The sequence below is a fragment of the Saccoglossus kowalevskii genome, chromosome 16 (genome assembly GCF_978046115.1).
Source record: "Saccoglossus kowalevskii chromosome 16, keSacKowa6.1, whole genome shotgun sequence".
NCBI classification, from domain to species: Eukaryota; Metazoa; Hemichordata; class Enteropneusta; family Harrimaniidae; genus Saccoglossus; species Saccoglossus kowalevskii.
This window is the reverse complement of record NC_140656.1, coordinates 29744060-29762258: the sequence shown is the minus strand read 5'-3', so window position 1 is coordinate 29762258 and position 18199 is coordinate 29744060. Positions and strand designations below refer to the sequence as shown.

The following is an 18199-nucleotide window of genomic DNA, read 5'->3' as shown; positions in this document are numbered from 1 at the left end:
ACATGCTTGCGATCAGTGTAATAGTGTTACCATATTTAACTACAAGATATTATATCTGCCAAACAGTTTATTGAATGTAAAAACTAGTCGCTCTGTACAAAAGCAGGCCCTACGAATACGTATGGCACACACTGTCTCATACTGTTAAAAAGTGAGACTTCTGTATCATTAACAGAAAAAAAACTTAAAGTACCAGGAAAAATGCATATTTTTGAACGCGCTGCATATTTTTCAAGGCGGTACATTATTCATGGAAAATCATTTTCCAGAATCTCCATGTATTTTACTATGAATTCACAAACAACAAAGCTTTGTATGTGAGAGATATGTCCAGTTTATTAAAAATATCTGTAATATGTGCACTGGGTGAATAGTTATGCATATAGTACACAAATAATAGAGCTATTTAAAATTGAACCCTATTCATAACTGAAGAATCGAAACTGTCAAATTCCCATTGAGATTACGATGTATCACAATCGTTTTTTAAAAGTGAGATTGAGATAAAGGAATACATCTGTCAGTAAGGGGACACAGTTTGTACCCATTAGAATGACGAATCTTCCAAACTTTCACAATTATTTTGAATGGCCAGTACATGATTAATGTAGTAATTGAATGGTATATTAGCAGACTCAGCTTCACTTGTTTTACACTTCATATATTAACAAAATTAATTTACCTGTGATGGAAGATGGCACGATTTGTGTTGTTGATGTGGGTTTCCACAAATATCGATTGCAGTGCATAATTTTCAATGAGTTAATGCGGGTGGAGGACAAAGATTCGTGAATGCATAATGCTACATCCTTAGAATTGTAACGCCAATATCACTTAATTCATTTTGCAGTTCCGGAATTCCATGCAGTTTGACCTTGTTGCCCTTCGTATATTGTTCGCGTGGTCTTCCATGTTTGTACTGTATTCATCGAATATTTTGCTAATAAAATTGACAAATGTTTTAACTCTTCTACGTCTTTGCGTATTTATGGTATCTGGTCGATTTTCGGTCCAATGGAAGCAAGTGTTTTATATTTGCTAATTGGCGGTGTTTTTTTACCGTCTAACCCAGTCGTGCCATTATAAAACGTTTTAACGTACATTTCCTACAAAAATCGTTATCTCCTTGGTACAAACTTACACAGTCAGTGTGTATGTATGTGGTCATAACAGATGTAGTGATAACACGTTCTTTTCATTACATTGCTACTAAACCGGAGAAGGGATCGCGAATGAAAATAATGGTTCATGGACATTTTATTAACTGATTCGGCAACCAGAAATTGAGTGTGGAAAATGATAAATTCATTTTGAGAATGTGAACAAAACAAAACAAGGAGGTATACATGGTTTATATGGAGAAAGGGTTATTTCGGCATGGAGGAGTTTCACATTCTAAACTGCAATATAAAAACAACACTTTTACAGCAGTAATTGTTTTAAACATGCTTTACAATACCATTAGTTACCATGACATTAAATCACAACGCAAGGTGACATCCCATGACGCATTGCACCGCAGATAATTACAGTGTGGTGTCATTAGTGGGCATCACGTGGTGTATGATTACTGTTTGTGTTAGTTACATAGCAAGTGGCTATAAACAAAATCAATACAATCCAATCCTGAAGCTGGGTTTGATTTAGGCTTCATTTTCGAGAAACAAGTATTATATAAAATATATAATACTATTAAATGTAATGTATTCGTAATATTGAATAATTCTTTAAATGCTGGGGCCCTTGTTGGATATTCAGTGTATTCTTCACACAGCGCGAATCGTGTTGTCGTCTGCTGTCACTATTATGTAGGTAAGCAATTCACCCTGGTTGTGGTAACTTGGTACTCAACAACATGGTATAACGTAATTTACTCATCACACCACCATTGTAATGCTTTCTGTAGGTAAGACTAAATTAATTAAAACTTAATTTGAATAATAACAATATATTCTGGTTGTTGTGTATATTGTCAAACTCACACAAAGTATTTGGGTTTGCTGATATCTTATTGTATTATATTACTAGTGGTTTTGGCGTGGGGTTTTATTTTCACAGCATATTATTTGTGCCGCTCTGTGATTTACAAAGCCTATTTTGAGGTTACATACCGGTATCTAGTATGTCATTGTCAACAATGTTGTTTACTTCTAACACTATAAGACTAAATGGAATTCCCTATAGCAGGGACCTCCGCTTGGTAGGTCCATGCCCATAGTAAAATCACCATCCACCATGACATTCTCAATGACGAAATCAAACGCTAATTTGTCATACATCAGTGTCGATAAAGAATTACGACTGTAGGAAGTAATGTGGTATATTCGGATTGTGACATTGGGAAGACGAACCTGGATGACACATAGAATACATTGGTTGTCCCTGGGCGTTGGCCAAGCGGCGTGAACTCAGGAATATATGTGTATTTTGCCTGAGTCTGTATGATGTCTTTTTATAAGGTAAATCACGTGTTCCAAATTGATACATCACATGACTCAAAACACCTCTTATTCGCTTATGATAGGACAGTGATTCAATACACTCGCGTAGGTGTCCAGAAAATACATTGAATAAAAAAGTGATTTAACACTTTCACACCGTGGTTAATGCTTCACAAGCTGATTAGTCACAGGGGATAATGTTTTAGGAATTATATTATTAAACGTGGTGCCATACACTGTCAGCTGCTCATATACCACATACTTGCTAAGGGTTCAGACAGTTACTTCGGCCTAGGGGAGTCGGTGGATCAGGGGGGTGCTCTGTTTTTGATTTTGAAAATAGGGGGCTCACCCTGTTTTTGATATTACGAATAGGTGATTAGGGGGGGGGGTTACTATATTTTCCAGAATTTAGACACGCGCTTATGTATATATTTTCAAAAATGTATTTCAGAACAAAAGATAAAAAAGTTAATCGTACAAACGTGTTCTCAATAATTACTATTACCTATATTGCCTATACATTTTTTGATGAAAAAAAAGTTATAGGCTAAATATTTTGGGGTTGACGTTGCCAAATAACAGATTATGCAATGCGGCTTGAACCCCAATGATACTGTTAATCATTCCAAGTCTATGTGCTGCTGTTATCAGATTATTTTATTTAAAGTCTGAAGTCATCATTGTATATTTACTGGATTTATCCAATTATAACAGGAGAGGGAAAGACAACACAACAATTAGTACAAAGAGCTGGGACAGTTTTTGTCAGCAAATCAAAAAAAGTTAAATGTGTGAAAATGCTGATATATAAATTAAAATAAATGATGAAAAAATCAAAAAATATTTTTTTTACCTTTTAAATATGCATATTCTGCTCTGTAAAATGCCAAAATCTAACACAAATTTAAGCATATATCAGAGTTTACTTTGTTTTCATAAGTACACTGACTGTGCTTCGGGTGTAAAGCATTCTTGGTCTATAAGATATACATTTTGTCATCATTTTTTCAGTGGGGTTCAGCATGTTTTAAAATATAATGATGGGGTGGGTAACATACTTTTTTTTTATTTGATAGGGGGTGGGTCAACTGAGATTTACAGCTGGCAAAATGGAATCTGCCGACCCCCATAGGCCGAAGTAACTGACCAATCTCTAAAAGCGTGCCTGCTATTGTTTAGAAACCACGCTTGGTATGAAGATACGCTTGATTTTGTTTCAATACAAGCGTCACCCGTGGGGATTCTGACAATGCCCATGATGGGGATCCGTACGAGCGATACTACAGAAGACTAAATCAATCATAATAGTTTTTGTGTGCTTTGCTAACGCTGGACACACGGTGGTGAATGACCGCGAATTCAGTTTCAATTACCCTTTTATAGAATTTGATTGAATCACTCCCTAGTCTAATGATAAAAGTGTCCACGCTCCAAAATCTACATAACTTTAAAAAATGTACAAATCAAAACCATATGGGCCACGATACAAATTACCACTTCTAGGGTTCACAAAACATCAAAGCATAGAAATGTACATAAATGTCACAGATACTTTATAGGATTATTTATTCAGTTATCTAGAAACGGTTCTAGAATATTCACAGGATGGATGGTGAACCGACTGTGATTTTCAGATGCAGAATTACCACACTCGTATAACCACAAAGAGCCCAGGAATTATAATCAACTGTACGCGCAATCCATTTACGAACAATTAACGGTTACACAGAAAAGAACGGCACAATCGGAGGCGTGACCTATTCAGAATTTGTCAAGACCCAATCACAAGACTGGTTACGACTCGGTTAGCCTCGCTCAACTGGTTTGTAACAAGTCTTGTGATTGGATCTTGACAAATGATACTCTGGTATTCTTCAAGCTGGTATTTTTTATAGATTTTATTTTTTCATTATTTTAGTTTTTTTTCAGTTTAAAAAACATTTATTACACTAGATACCCCCCCCCCCTCGCTCATTGAGACTGCGTACAGTTGATTATAGGTCCTGGGCTCCGTGTGGTCTAACTTGTCTAACGTTGCACCATATGTGTTCACACCTAAAGCTGACCTGAATTGTGTTAACAGGTAAGCTATCAATCTAGATAATCATTAGACACCATTATTCATGCAGCTTATATAACCCGGACATGGTTCATGTTATTATTTACCAATTTTAAATAATATCAAACTAAAGTAAATATGTTAAAAGAGTATTCTTGTGTTTGGTTACTGATACGATATTACGCGTTTTACGGTAATACTTTAATTTCCGCCCTGGTTGTTGCATTGATTTTGCGGTGAAGGATATTATAGTGTAAAGTTTGTGTTTTCATGGGAATATATTTACCTCCCGTTACCTATACCTACATATATTTACCAACGTGTGGTGGCGATTGTATACGTTTTGTTCCGAATGGTTATTCATTAGTTAGTCAGTCGATAACGGTGTTTAAAGCGTGGTGGTCGTCGCGCAGCGCGTGTTCGAATTTCATGTAAATAAACAATGTATTTTACACGCGTTGCATACGTCGCTATGAGTCCCATATCGAAAAAGATGCGGCGCGACGACTGCCGCCCTTTAACAATCGCACTGTGTGTGTTAAGTATAGGGGTTGTGTTTTGTTAATTATTTCCTCCACTGAGACGAGAAGTCTTGTTTTGAACTTAGTTAATTATGTATCTTTATTTTACTTTAATGATTTGAATTCTTTTCTAATTTCACGAAATCAATGTAATGTATTTGAGAGACCGACTAAAATGTGGACTGTTTATGGCGTATAGAAACGTGAAGGAGAGAGGCCTGTGAACGAGGCTGTCATGAAACTGTTTCTTCGCGTGAACGACATTTTAAAAGTGATATTGGCGTTTTCGTTGTTGTGGTAAAAATCAAGTGAAGTGACGGCAATTGAGGAAGGAGGCCGACCTGAATCCGACAGAAGACTCACCAAGGGCCCCTCCATCGATGGTAAGAAATCGACGGGATGGTAACTTGGAATTCGCCGATATTTGTCGTTGACGAGCCTGGTACTGAGAACTACGTGCGCGTTGAGAACTTTGACGTGAGTACACCTGTGACTAGTAGCTGAATCGGTAGTGATCGTTGTTTCAGAGCTCTATGAAAGTGGGTTGGGCTGAAAGTGGTTATTATTTGATGTATTTTAATTGACATGTGTTTTATGAGTAACATTATTTCTATGGTGTTGTGAAGTGTTTTTTTTTTTTTGTGTGGAGAATGTAGATTTGCCTTGTTTATTGCTGATACTTGATAGAATGGTGCATTTATTGTTATTGATGGTGAGTGAATTTGTATGAGCCACTGTGAAACTGCCTCGATCCATCCCGGACCTATCACATTAAAGTGTTTGCCCTGGTTCATGTCCAAGTAGTTTAGAAATTGAAATCTGGCCGAGGTGTGGTATAAAACAGGTCGTTTATGGATTTTAAAAGTGGATTGAATCAGTGGCTTATCACTGTTATTGGTATACATGTGTTAGGAGTTCAAAGGACCCTTACGTTCAAAAGTCTCCCCTGTATATTTTTTATTTCTTAATTACTCACTAATTTATGACTCTTACATTCATATTTTAGCAGAAAGTTGTTTAACTTTATATTATCAACAGTAACTGTTGGCATTTCCTTATTTTTGCGAGACTCTATTTATTATTAATAACTCTTTTTCGTCGGAAACCCCGTTCTACTTCTTCAAACACAGGGAGCCCAGGAACTATAATCAACTATCAACTGTAGTACGCAGTCTCTATGAGCGGGGGGGGGGGGGTATCGGCTGGTATCTAGTGTAAGAAATAGACAAGGGATGAAGGCTCCAGCCAGCTCACATTTTTTAAACTCGAAAAAACAGACGAAAAAAATAAAAAATAAAATCTAAAAAAAATACCAGGTTGAAGAATATTAGTTGCTCCTTCGAATTTCGCCAAAGCCTTACCTACATTTTACCGATATCTGCAGAATAAATCAAGAAAACTACACAAATTGACTCCATTTAGGAATTCATAACGGTTAGTCCGAACGCATGACACCGTTGGAGGCGTGGCCTGTTCAGCATTTGTCAACAACCAATCACAAGACTGGTTACGAACCAGTTGAGCAAGGCTAACCGAGTCGTGACCTCGATGTGGTTCGTAACCAGTTTTGTGATTGGTTGTTGCCAAATGCTTACAGGCCACGCCTCCAAACTTTGCCGTGCGTTCGGGCAAACCATTAGGAATTCCTAAATGGAGTCAATTTGTGTAGTTTTCTTGATTTATTCTGCAGATATCGGTAAAATGTAGGCAAGGCTTTGGCGAAATTTGAAGGAGCAACTAATATTCTTCAACCTGGTATTTTTTTTAGATTTTATTTTTCATTCTTTTCGTCTGTTTTTTTCGAGTTTAAAAAATGTGAGCTGGCTGGAGCCTTCATCCCTTGTCTATTTCTTACACTCGATACCAGCCGATACCCCCCCCCCCCCCCGCGCTCATAGAGACTGCGTACTACAGTTGATTATAGTTCCTGGGCTCCCTGTGCTTCAAACGTGCGAAAAAACCCGTCGATAATTGACTACTAGCCTGAGGAGTATGAAAATGGCATCATGGGAAAACCTTAAATTTGTCTACCGGAAATCAATGGCCGTTCTGTTGCTGTTGAACCGTCCCGCGAATCTTCCACATAGATTGCTATTTTACATCACTGCGACTAAAAGGTGGGTAGTTATTGCATTCAATTTGTTAACAAATATGTACAAATACTAAATAATGGGAGGTAGGTGTTTCATGATTGCAATCGCTTCGTGGACAGTTGTCGCTGACGATGGTTCCAGTCACAGGCGCTCGGAACGTTTCTTGGCTAATAAAAAATGACCTAAAGTGGGATCGGCATAGTTAGTCAGTCGCCGGTAAATTCCCCTACTACTCATATAATAACACAAGGTAGGAAAGCGTTGACACCATGACATCGAAACTTCCCGAAAATAACACGATTTTCCAAATTATATTTCGATCCGCTTCACACAACTCAAGCATGATATCCGTAGAAACTATCGATCGACTTACATTTCCTTTATTCGAACTAAAACGGGTTAAATCCTGTGAAAATCGAAACACCAGAGCAATATGAATCAACCCGTCTACGCGGATATTTTGAAGCAGAGGCCCGAGCATGCGTAAATGTTTGGAACTGCGCATGTTTGGAGCTGCGCATGCACGAGCCTCTGCTTCAAAATATCCGCGTAGACGGGTTGATTCATATTGCTCTGGTGTTTCGATTTTCACAGGATTTAACCCGTTTTAGTTCGAATAAAGGAAATGTAAGTCGATCGATAGTTTCTACGGATATCATGCTTGAGTTGTGTGAAGCGGATCGAAATATATTTTGGAAAATCGTGTTATTTTCGGGAAGTTTCGATGTCATGGTGTCAACGCTTTCCTACCTTGTGTTATTATATGAGTAGTAGGGGAATTTACCGGCGACTGACTAACTATGCCGATCCCACTTTAGGTCATTTTTTATTAGCCAAGAAACGTTCCGAGCGTCTGTGGTTCCAGTGCCAAAGACAGAGTGCTCGTTTACTAGTGCAGTGATGTGATGGTGTGAGCTGCAGTCCGAGTGCTATGAATTGGGAGATACAATGTAATCAGCAATCATAGCTAACATATAAATTGTTCATGTTGCTTCTAAAATATGCCCGACAAACAGCTCGTCGCAGTTTAGTCGGTCGCCACTTATCCTGATCATGGAGGTAAAAAACATCCGTGTCCTGATAGACAATCTGCATGGTGCTGTCTCCAGTGTTTTTGTTATTTTGGTAATGTGTTTTGAGAAATCTGATTTTTTTAAAATATGCCTGTGCGTCGTACAGCTCTGAACACGAAAATTAGAAGCAGACTGGCAACGCAAGCCCCATCAAGTCATTCCAAGTGTGCCTCCAATTGAATGTACAATGATACGCATTATTAACTTGTCGAGATAAATTGATACACTGTAATACCTCTACCCAAAGGAGGGCAAGTATGTTTGAGTTACAAATTTTGAGTTACAAACAAGTCTTATCATAATTTAAAGGTCACTGTGACCTTATTCAAAATTATTTAATTTGTACCCCATAAAAGTATATACTGAACATTACCATATGTTTTGTGTTGTTGATGTAACATTTTCTGTCTGCATTTGGTCAAGATCTAAAGAAAAATATGTTTACTATGAATTTATTATTTTATTCTGTTTTAAAAAGAATGAGAACCTGTTTGTAACATTTTATATAATAAATTTAATTTAAGAAAAAACACAAACTGTACACACTTTATTCTTTTATCCAAGATTTTGTATGATCATATTTTTATAATTTATACTATTTTGAAGTACTGTTTTTGAGTAAACTTAAAAAACATTTTTTAGAGAAATTTAGAAACAATACAGCAAAGGAAACACAGGCGTACACTACTGTACACTATTATGTAACACATATTTACAACAGCATAGTATACAAAACAGAAAATGTTGTATTTAAGTTAAACAATTCTCACATGTTGCGCATCTCCATGCCTGTCATAAAAGTGGTATCTCCCAACTGCCTGCGAAACATGTATCTAAACTCAAAAGGCGCAGCCTTTGATCTGATTGAGTTTTGTCTAAACAATCATGTACATTTCATGATCGACCTGATCGCTTTTATCGAAGGTTCTAATTGGCAAATCTGCACGTCTGTGTTTCCGTGACTGATTTATCTGCATGATTGGTTGGAACTCCATTGACAATCCCTTTTCACAATGTTTGGTCCAGCATATTGGTTACAAGTGTACGAACAGTCATATCTCTGCCATTTCTATGCCAATCTTCTCCAAACTGGGTATGATTAGTGTACTTATGGGTCCGGTGCTGACAACATATAGTGTGTGTGCTAATTTGCATATTTGTAAATTGTAATGCTTATGGATGAAGTCATATCTCTGGCATGGCTGATGTTCTTCACACTTAGCATGATTAATGTAATTATTGATCCGGTGGTGACCATATATAGTGTGTGTGCTAATTTGCATATCTGAATATTATTTGTATATATTAATGTTCATGGACAAAGTCGTATCTGGTGTTTCTATGTTGATCTTCTCCAAACTTGGTATGGTTAGTGTACTTATGGTTCTGGTTCTGACAACATATTGTGTGTGTGCTAATTTGCATACGTTTGCATATATTAATGCTTATAGACCAAATTGTGTCTGGCATTTCTATGCTGACTTTTTCCAAACTGTATTGACTTTCACGCTTATTTTTAAAACTGTTGCTCTCAATTTACAAATTCTCTCTATTCACACTAAAGATTTTCAGTGTTTAACTTAAATTGCAAGAATAAAGAGTTCAAAAATTTCTAGCAACTACATACAGATTTGTTCAGTGTAATCAACCAGATTTAAAAATAGCATACACTGCCTTCTAGTCACTGTAATAGCAATGTAAGGTACCCAAAGCTGTAACTGCTAGTGAATGATTCCAATTTTCCATGAACAGCTTGGGAATCAACCATCTCTGATGGTTTTCTTGTTTTATTTACATATTAAGACATTTGAACAAAGTGATTTATTGAACTTAACACACAAAATCACCATTACCTGTAAATAGCATTTTATCTATTTGGAAACTGTACATGTATAACTAACCGGATGCAACACATACATGTGCGGTCAGAAGGGATTTAAATTTTGAGCAGTCTGTATGAAAAGGGGGATGATTTTTAGCAACGCTGTTGACTTTGTCGAGCGGAGCTTATCATATGAGTGATTGTCTGTCTTCGTCCGTCCGTCGTCCTTGTCAATGTTTTACTTTTTCGACTTCTTCTTGAAAACTACAAGCCTGAATGCTTTGATACTTGGTGTATATGTACCTTGGGTAGATCTCTCTCAGATTTGTTCATTTTGTATTGATATCTTCAATTTTCTAATTTTGGTGAATATTTTTGTCATTTTTGGTAAAAAGTGATATTTTCGGCTTCTTGTTAAAAACCACAAGTCTAATTGCTTTGATATTACATACATGTATATAGGTACTACATGTGGACCACTCTCAAATTTGTTCATTTCATGATGACACTTCAATTATCTAATTTTGATGAATATTTTTATCATTTTTAGTAAAAGTGATATTTTCGACTTCTTGTTAAAAACCACAATCATATATGGTGAAAAATGATATTTTTGAATTGTTGTTGAAAACAAGTCCCATTGCATTGATACTATGCATATTGTTCATTTTCTAATCATATCTTCTGTTCTTTAATTGAAATGTGCATTGCTAACAGCGGAGCTATCTCAACCAAGAGGCTGCTTGTTAAAAACTGCTATCTGAAAAGGGGTTTAGTTTTCTCACTTACAAATGTATTACTACAGCTGCTAACAATATTGTATAATTTTATCTTACCACTTTGTTGTAAATTCATATTTTACCCCCTTTATGCATTTTATCGTTTTTTCGGACTGCTATGTTTTTAGTCCCTGTTTGGACGAAGTCCGAAAACGGGGACTTATAATTCGGTCTCCGTCCGTGCGTCTGTGCGTTCGTCCAGAGTCATATCTCAGAATCCCATGGACCGATTCCGTTCATTCTTTGTATGTGCCCAGTGGTTTAGCGATTCGATTCAAAATGGCCGACTGGCAGCCATCTTGTTTTTTGAAAATGTTGTATTTTGGACATGCTTTGTCAGTTTTCATTCAAACTTGGTACATAGATTATACATGTTAGGATACATGTCCATGACGATTTATTTCACAATTGGATCAAAGATGGCCGACTGGCAGTCTTCTTGTTTTTTGAAAATGTTGTATTTTAAACATACTTTGTCAGTTTTCATTCAAATTTAGTACATAGATCATACATGTTAGGATACATGTCCCTGGCCGTCCGTGAGTTCCTGAGTCTGTCCGTCCGTGTGTCCCTCTGTCCAGAGTCATATTTCAGAATCCTGTGGACTGATCCCGTTCATTCTTTGCATGTGCCTAGTACCTTATGTGGGGCATATGCACATGCCGTGGTTTCGTGATTCGATTCAAAATGGCTGACTGGCAGCCATCTTGTTTTCTGAAAATGTTGTATTTTGGACATGCTTTGTCAGTTGTCATTCAAACTTGGTACATAGATTATACATATTAGGATACATGTCCATGACGATTTATTTCGCAATTGGATCAAAGATTGTTGACTGGCAGGCATCTTGTTTTGTCATCTGTCAGTTTTCATTCAAATTTCGCACATACATGTACTTTATACATGTTAGGAGTACAGTGAAAAAATAAATTATTCCAAATAGCTTTATTGACAGTATGACTTTGTTACTCAGTCAAAAAGAAACAAAACAAAAAAAAATTGAACAAAATTGGTTCAGTAGTTTTCAAGATATCGTATGTTGAATGTACTGAAAAACGTGCATTTTTGGTAAAATTGCTGGAAAAATCGTCAAATCAAGCATTTTCAAGTTTTAGATCACTGATAACACCAGGAAAATGTAATGTGGAAAGATGTTTTTTTTTTAACAACAGCATTATACTTGTTTTAATAAAATTTAACTAAGTAGTCTCTTACAATACACCACAATCTGCACAGAAGACAGGCAAAGTTTGACAAAATTCAGTTGAAAATTGGCATATTCATGAAGTTTGGAGACCTGTAACTCAAAAATTAGAAACTGAATCACAGTAAAATTTTGGCTTGGTGATGACATCAGTTTATAGACAGCATAAACAGTATGTTTTGATTCATAGCATCCTTAGTTTTGTGGAGACAGTTTGTGCAAAATTGAAATAAACATTAATTTGTCTTTTGCAAGGTGGCGGCCATTTTGGATTTTCAACACTTTTGAATGTAAATTAACATTCAATACTTAGAGTCTGCTTTATTAATAAGAAACCTTTATAATATTAAATTAATATTATTCAACTATTCAATTTTCATTTTAAAATGAAATTTAGGGGTTAGGGGTGACCAAGGCAGTTAGTGGGGGGGCACGCAACTTAGAAGGAAAAACCCATAACTATGGGTTGACTTTTATTTCTATCTCATAAGATTTGTACATTTAATTATAAAATGTGTAATTAGTAAACAATTATACATGTGAATCACTGGGCTATACAAAACAAACCCACCCCCTTAATCAACATTGAGGTGAACATGTCTTGTACAACAAGCATATTTTAGCATAGAAAATTTATATTTAACACCGAATAATTACACTTTAGTTTTCTGCAAAAATTGTCAGCCTATAACTTTATGAAAAGTACTTTGTTTTAAAATTGTTATACAGTGCATCAATCCTGGTTACGTTGTCCACTTTCCATGCCCTCAATAAAGAGTCCTTTGGAGCGATGTTAATTTCTGATAAAACAAATTTTATGTCAATGTCATCGATGTCATTACGTTATGGCCACCTAAATGAGTCACCAGTTTTCCTCTCCAGACAATTTACTGTTACAGTGGTAGAGTCAGAAGAAACCCCTATTATTTCACCAGCAAACCACTGTGCTTCATATGCTACAGCTACATACATGCCAACAGTCACATGTTTTATTCCAAAAGTATTGTGTACATTCTTCTTCACTCTTTTCTTGCTCCGTACTGGTACTGCATCATTTGCTTTTCTTTTCCTGATGTTATCATTTATTTCTTTCACATACTCTGGCATGCCTCCATTTGCTCTTATGATTGATTTCAGATTGTCTGTAAGTTCTTGTACAGTTAAAACAATTTTGTTACTTTGCCATTTTGCTAATTTCTTGTTTGGTAGATTTGATTTCAGTACTTGACAATGGTAGGATATTTGATCTTTTATTGCTTTCATTTGTTGCACTCTATTCATCTGTGTCAGCATCATGTCAACTTCTCTCTCTGTTTCCCAAATTCCCCACTTATTTTTTATTCGTAATTCTAATTGTACTTTTATTTGTCTTTTGCGTTCTAGCAGTTTACGTTTTTTTTCCAGTCTTTCAGTCTGCAGCAAAAGTCTTTTTTTTTAATGTTTCTGCTGTGAACAAAATCCTTCTTTCTTCTTTCAGGGGCTTGTTTTCGTGCGATTGATAAATATTTTCTTTTGATGTCTGTTCCCAAATTATAGAGATATAATGAGGTTTTGTTTTTGTTGAAACAGATACAACCAGCTTTTGAAACCCGACTTTTCTGTGGCGCCCTGTGAATGTTGCGATCAAGATCAGAGAAATCCGACTCTGATCTTACATTAGTTAAGGGTGCACTTGCAACTTCTTGTCGCAATGACTCAGAGGGCTGGTTTTCTAAACCACCAGGTAATTGATTACCAACCTGTCTCTCTACGATGACCAGCATAGCTTTGCAGATACACCGTGCACTTTCTAATGTTAATGTGTTTAGTTCTGGACTACATTCGTTGAATAGTGCAGCATAGATTTCATCCTTGTTTATTAAACTGTTGGTAATGTACTTTGTTTCTTTCAACAGTGGTGTTGCATCAATCGCGTTGTCTGCTAGGCAGGTTTTTAATTCTAACCAGTGTATGTTCATATCATAATAATTCATATCTTTTTCCAGAAGTCGCATCAAAGGTCCAGTTACCAGCTTAGAAATAATTCCAAGGGCTCTGCACTCTGCAATTATAACCTGTTCATCCAAAACAGCCTGAACCTGGCTTATGAGTTTATTTGTAGAATTACATCGTCCTGATGACAGAAAATCTGAAATGTGCTGTTTGTGATAGTACAATGCAGCTCCCTGGTAAAATGCAACGTTGAATCTATTGTGTTCAAACTTTATCAATCTATTTTTCTCTTTCAGCTCATCTTCTAAATATGGCCCAAAATCAGTGTACACACCAGATTTTTGACAACCCTCATCAGTAAAACCTTTACTCGCTTGATATAACAAATTAAAACAAAATGACTGATTAGATTTATACCAAGCAAGTTTTTCAGTGTTAATTTGATCTTGTTTTTCCTTTTCAAATTCAATGCATGCTGAACTGGCTGCGGCAGCCATATTTACCAATACATGCATTCCGCATAGAAGATGGTTCACAGTTTTCATTTTTGTCTTTTCATTTTCATCAAATGAGTCCCAGTTTTGTTCAACAATAGGCAATAAAGATTCACGCATTTCTTCCATCTTGCTTTTATATTTTTTGTTCACAACATGTCTGTCACTCATAATATTTTTGCTTCGAAGAATTAGTTGTGTGTATATATTTTTTTTTTCTTCATCGTTTACAGCTATTGACTGAGCTAGTTCTTCAAATGTTTCCATGGTAGCATTCATGTAGTCATCAGCTGACCCACTAAGCAATTCTTGGAAACCAAGAGACAATGATGACCTGTCTGGCAATGAAACCTGAAGGCCAGCATAGTCAATAAACTTTTTTCGAGTGCCATCACTGTGAAGTGTGTTTGGATCCTGTTGCTCAAGTATTGCAGTGGCAGCATGGGCTTGAGCCAATACCAGGGCTTCGACCTGCATCATGGATGTCAGGGACTTACTTGGCAACCTATCAACATCAACATTCAGGATGTTCTTGAGCACTGACTTTACAACTGCTGTGCAGTTTTGTACCGAAACATTGTGTGTCAAAAGATCATAATAAACCTGTCTTATACTATCTGTATACTTTCCATTTTCAAAGGGTTTAATTTCGTTTGCATCCATCAAATCTGGTCAAGGATGGCCGATTGACAGCCATCTGACTTTTTGGCCTTACTACTATATTTCCACAATTTATGTACCATTTTCATTTGTATTTGGCATACATCATACATATCAGTGTGTTTCATAATCAGATCATAGATGGCCGAATAACGACTGTTTTTATTTTTGGCCATATTACTACTACACAGAACACGTGTTTTGATGTAAATAAACAATCTGTTGTATACGCCACTTGGAACTCAAGTTTCAAGGACACGCTCGCGACAACTCCTCCACTTTAATATGACGAGCACAAAGAGAACTTTGAACAATTTTACGGGGACTGTGCAATTTTCAATGACTTGTTTTTAATTGTAATTTTATCATATTATTTCGTAGTCATTTTATTTTATACCCTATTTATGCATTTCTTTATTGTGTTCTCGTCATTTTTGCAGTGGATTATTCAATTTTATGTAAAATTTTATATCTATATGCTGTGCATGAAAAACCATTTATGGATGTACTGTTTTAAATGAATAAATTACAAATTACAATTACAAATTTTGACCTCAAAACAAATCGATTTGTCCATGGTGTCAGCGATTATTTCCCCCAGCACATTTATCATCCCTATCCAACCACATCTGGTCTACTGGTAACTTCACTGTCCCTTACATGTGTTTAACCATTACACAACATAATTTTCAATATGCCACTATTAAACATCTGAACTCTGCCCCCCCCCCCCCCCAACCCTAAAAAGCATGGGCAGTAGAAGCATTTTCAACAAGAGCTGAAGAAAATGCTTCTCAGTGAGTAATATTTATCTATGTACATAGAGCATATTCATTTTAAAAGTATGCAAATTTGAATACTCTTATTAAATAATTTTAATATCATTCATTCATTGTGATGATTGATTATACTATTTACTGGTTGATCTCATTTATTTAATTCATTACTTTTGTTTGTTTACTGTGACTTTTATGACGACTTAATTTTTTTATTTAATATTAAGCGCCATGGACTAGACTAGTCCAAATGGGCTATTTCCTTGGTCCCCACCAGTATTATACAATTTTGTCCCGTACATGAACATGTAAATATTTTGTTTGTATACTGGTGAAATAAATAAATATAACTATAAATCTAGGATCAGTGATCATATTCAGACAAAACTCGGCAATCGGATAGTATGGGACAAACGAAAGGTTTTGTTACAAATCTGTGCATATTTAATCAGGAAAATTGGCATTATAATGAATTCTTCTGGTGCTAATATCTCAAAACAAAATCGCCACATACAACCCAGAACACAGAAAATTATATTTCTAATATCCAGATGAAATCACAGATAATTTACGGCACTTATATAAGATCTAACTAGTTGTTGGTGTCAATCTGTGCATCATTAATTCACTTTAACTTATAACTTTTTTGTATGAATAAATTCTTGTTCCAATTGTACCTTGATAACTAATCTTAAAATTTAAGTAGTAGATATGCAGTAACCGTATGTCAACAAGCTATTCTGATATCTGCATTAGGAGCATATATATTGCATGTTTTATATTATATATTTACTTCTCAAGAAAGCTGGCACAAAATAAAATGTTGTAGTATATTTCTGTACGGTTTAAATTAAGGTTCATTATACATTTCTTTTTATTCACAGGATAAATGCAGTACACCAATTAACTAAGGAGTTGTAATGAAGACCGGATTGGTGGAAATTTGTCAGATCCTGACCCTCCTGAACCTTGCATACATGCAACCTGATATTATTGTTTTGTTTTGCAAATGTGTGTTTAATATTAACTTGAATAAATGATTGTCTCAAATGATACATTTTAGGTGTTTTGTTTCCCCGTCTACTTCACGAATAGTTCAATAATTTATAAAACATGATGTTCGAAAGTGCCCTCAATAAATGTCTACTAATATTAATTATAAATAAATGGAAGTTCAAAAGTATTCTATTTACATTCAAAAGTATACTGGTAATATCTTACAGTTAGGTAATAGAAGATTTCAATAAATGTCTACTAATATTAATTAGAAATGAATGGAAGTTCAAAAGTATCCTATTTACATTCAAAAGTATACACGTAATATCTTACAGTTATGTATTAGAAGATTTCAATAAATGTCTACTAATATTAATTAGAAATAAATGGAAGTTCAAAAGTATCCTATTTACATTCAAAAGTATACTGGTAATATCTTACAGTTATGTAATAGAAGTTTTCAATGAATGTCTACTAATACTAATTATAAATAAATGGAAGTTCAAAAGAATCCTATTTACATTCAAAAGTATACTCGTAATATCTTAATGTTATGTAATTTAAGATTTCAATAAATGTCTACTAATATTAATTATGAATAAATGGAAGTTCAAAAGTATCCTATTTACATTCAAAAGTATACTCGTAATATCTTACAGTTGTGTAATAGAAGATTTCAATAAATGTCTACTAATATTAATTAGAAATAAATGAAAGTTCAAAAGTATCCTATTTACGTTCAAAAGTATACTCGTAATATCGTAATGTTATGTATTAGAAGATTTCAATAAATGTCTACCAATATTAATTATAAATAAATGAAAGTTCAAAAGTATCCTATTTACATTCAAAAGTATACTCGTAATATCTTACAGTTGTTTAATTGAAGATTTCAATAAATGTCTACTAATATTAATTAGAAATAAATGGAAGTTCAAAAGTATCCTATTGACGTTCAAAAGTATACTCGTAATATCGTAATGTTATGTATTAGAAGATTTCAATAAATGTCTACCAATATTAATTATAAATAAATGGAAGTTCAAAAGTATCCTATTTACATTCAAAAGTATACTCGTAATATCTTAGTTAGGTAGTAGAAGATTTCAATAAATGTCTACTAATATTAATTATAAATAAATGGAAGTTCAAAAGTATCTTATTTACATTCAAAAGTATACTCGTAATATCTTACAGTTGTGTAATAGAAGATTTCAATAAATGTCTACCAATATTAATTATAAATAAATGGAAGTTCAAAAGTATCCTATTGACGTTCAAAAGTATACTCGTAATATCGTAATGTTATGTATTAGAAGATTTCAATAAATGTCTACCAATATTAA

The 18199-nt window shown here is 34.9% G+C and overlaps 1 long non-coding RNA gene across 1 annotated transcript; it reads left to right on the top strand.

The window, feature by feature from the left end:
* Positions 1-7047: 7047 nt before the first annotated feature.
* On the top strand, positions 7048-16912 carry LOC146733822 (uncharacterized). The gene is made up of 2 exons (XR_014926733.1): positions 7048-7141; positions 16742-16912. It is a non-coding gene; the product is annotated as an uncharacterized LOC146733822 (long non-coding RNA).
* Positions 16913-18199: the final 1287 nt, after the last annotated feature.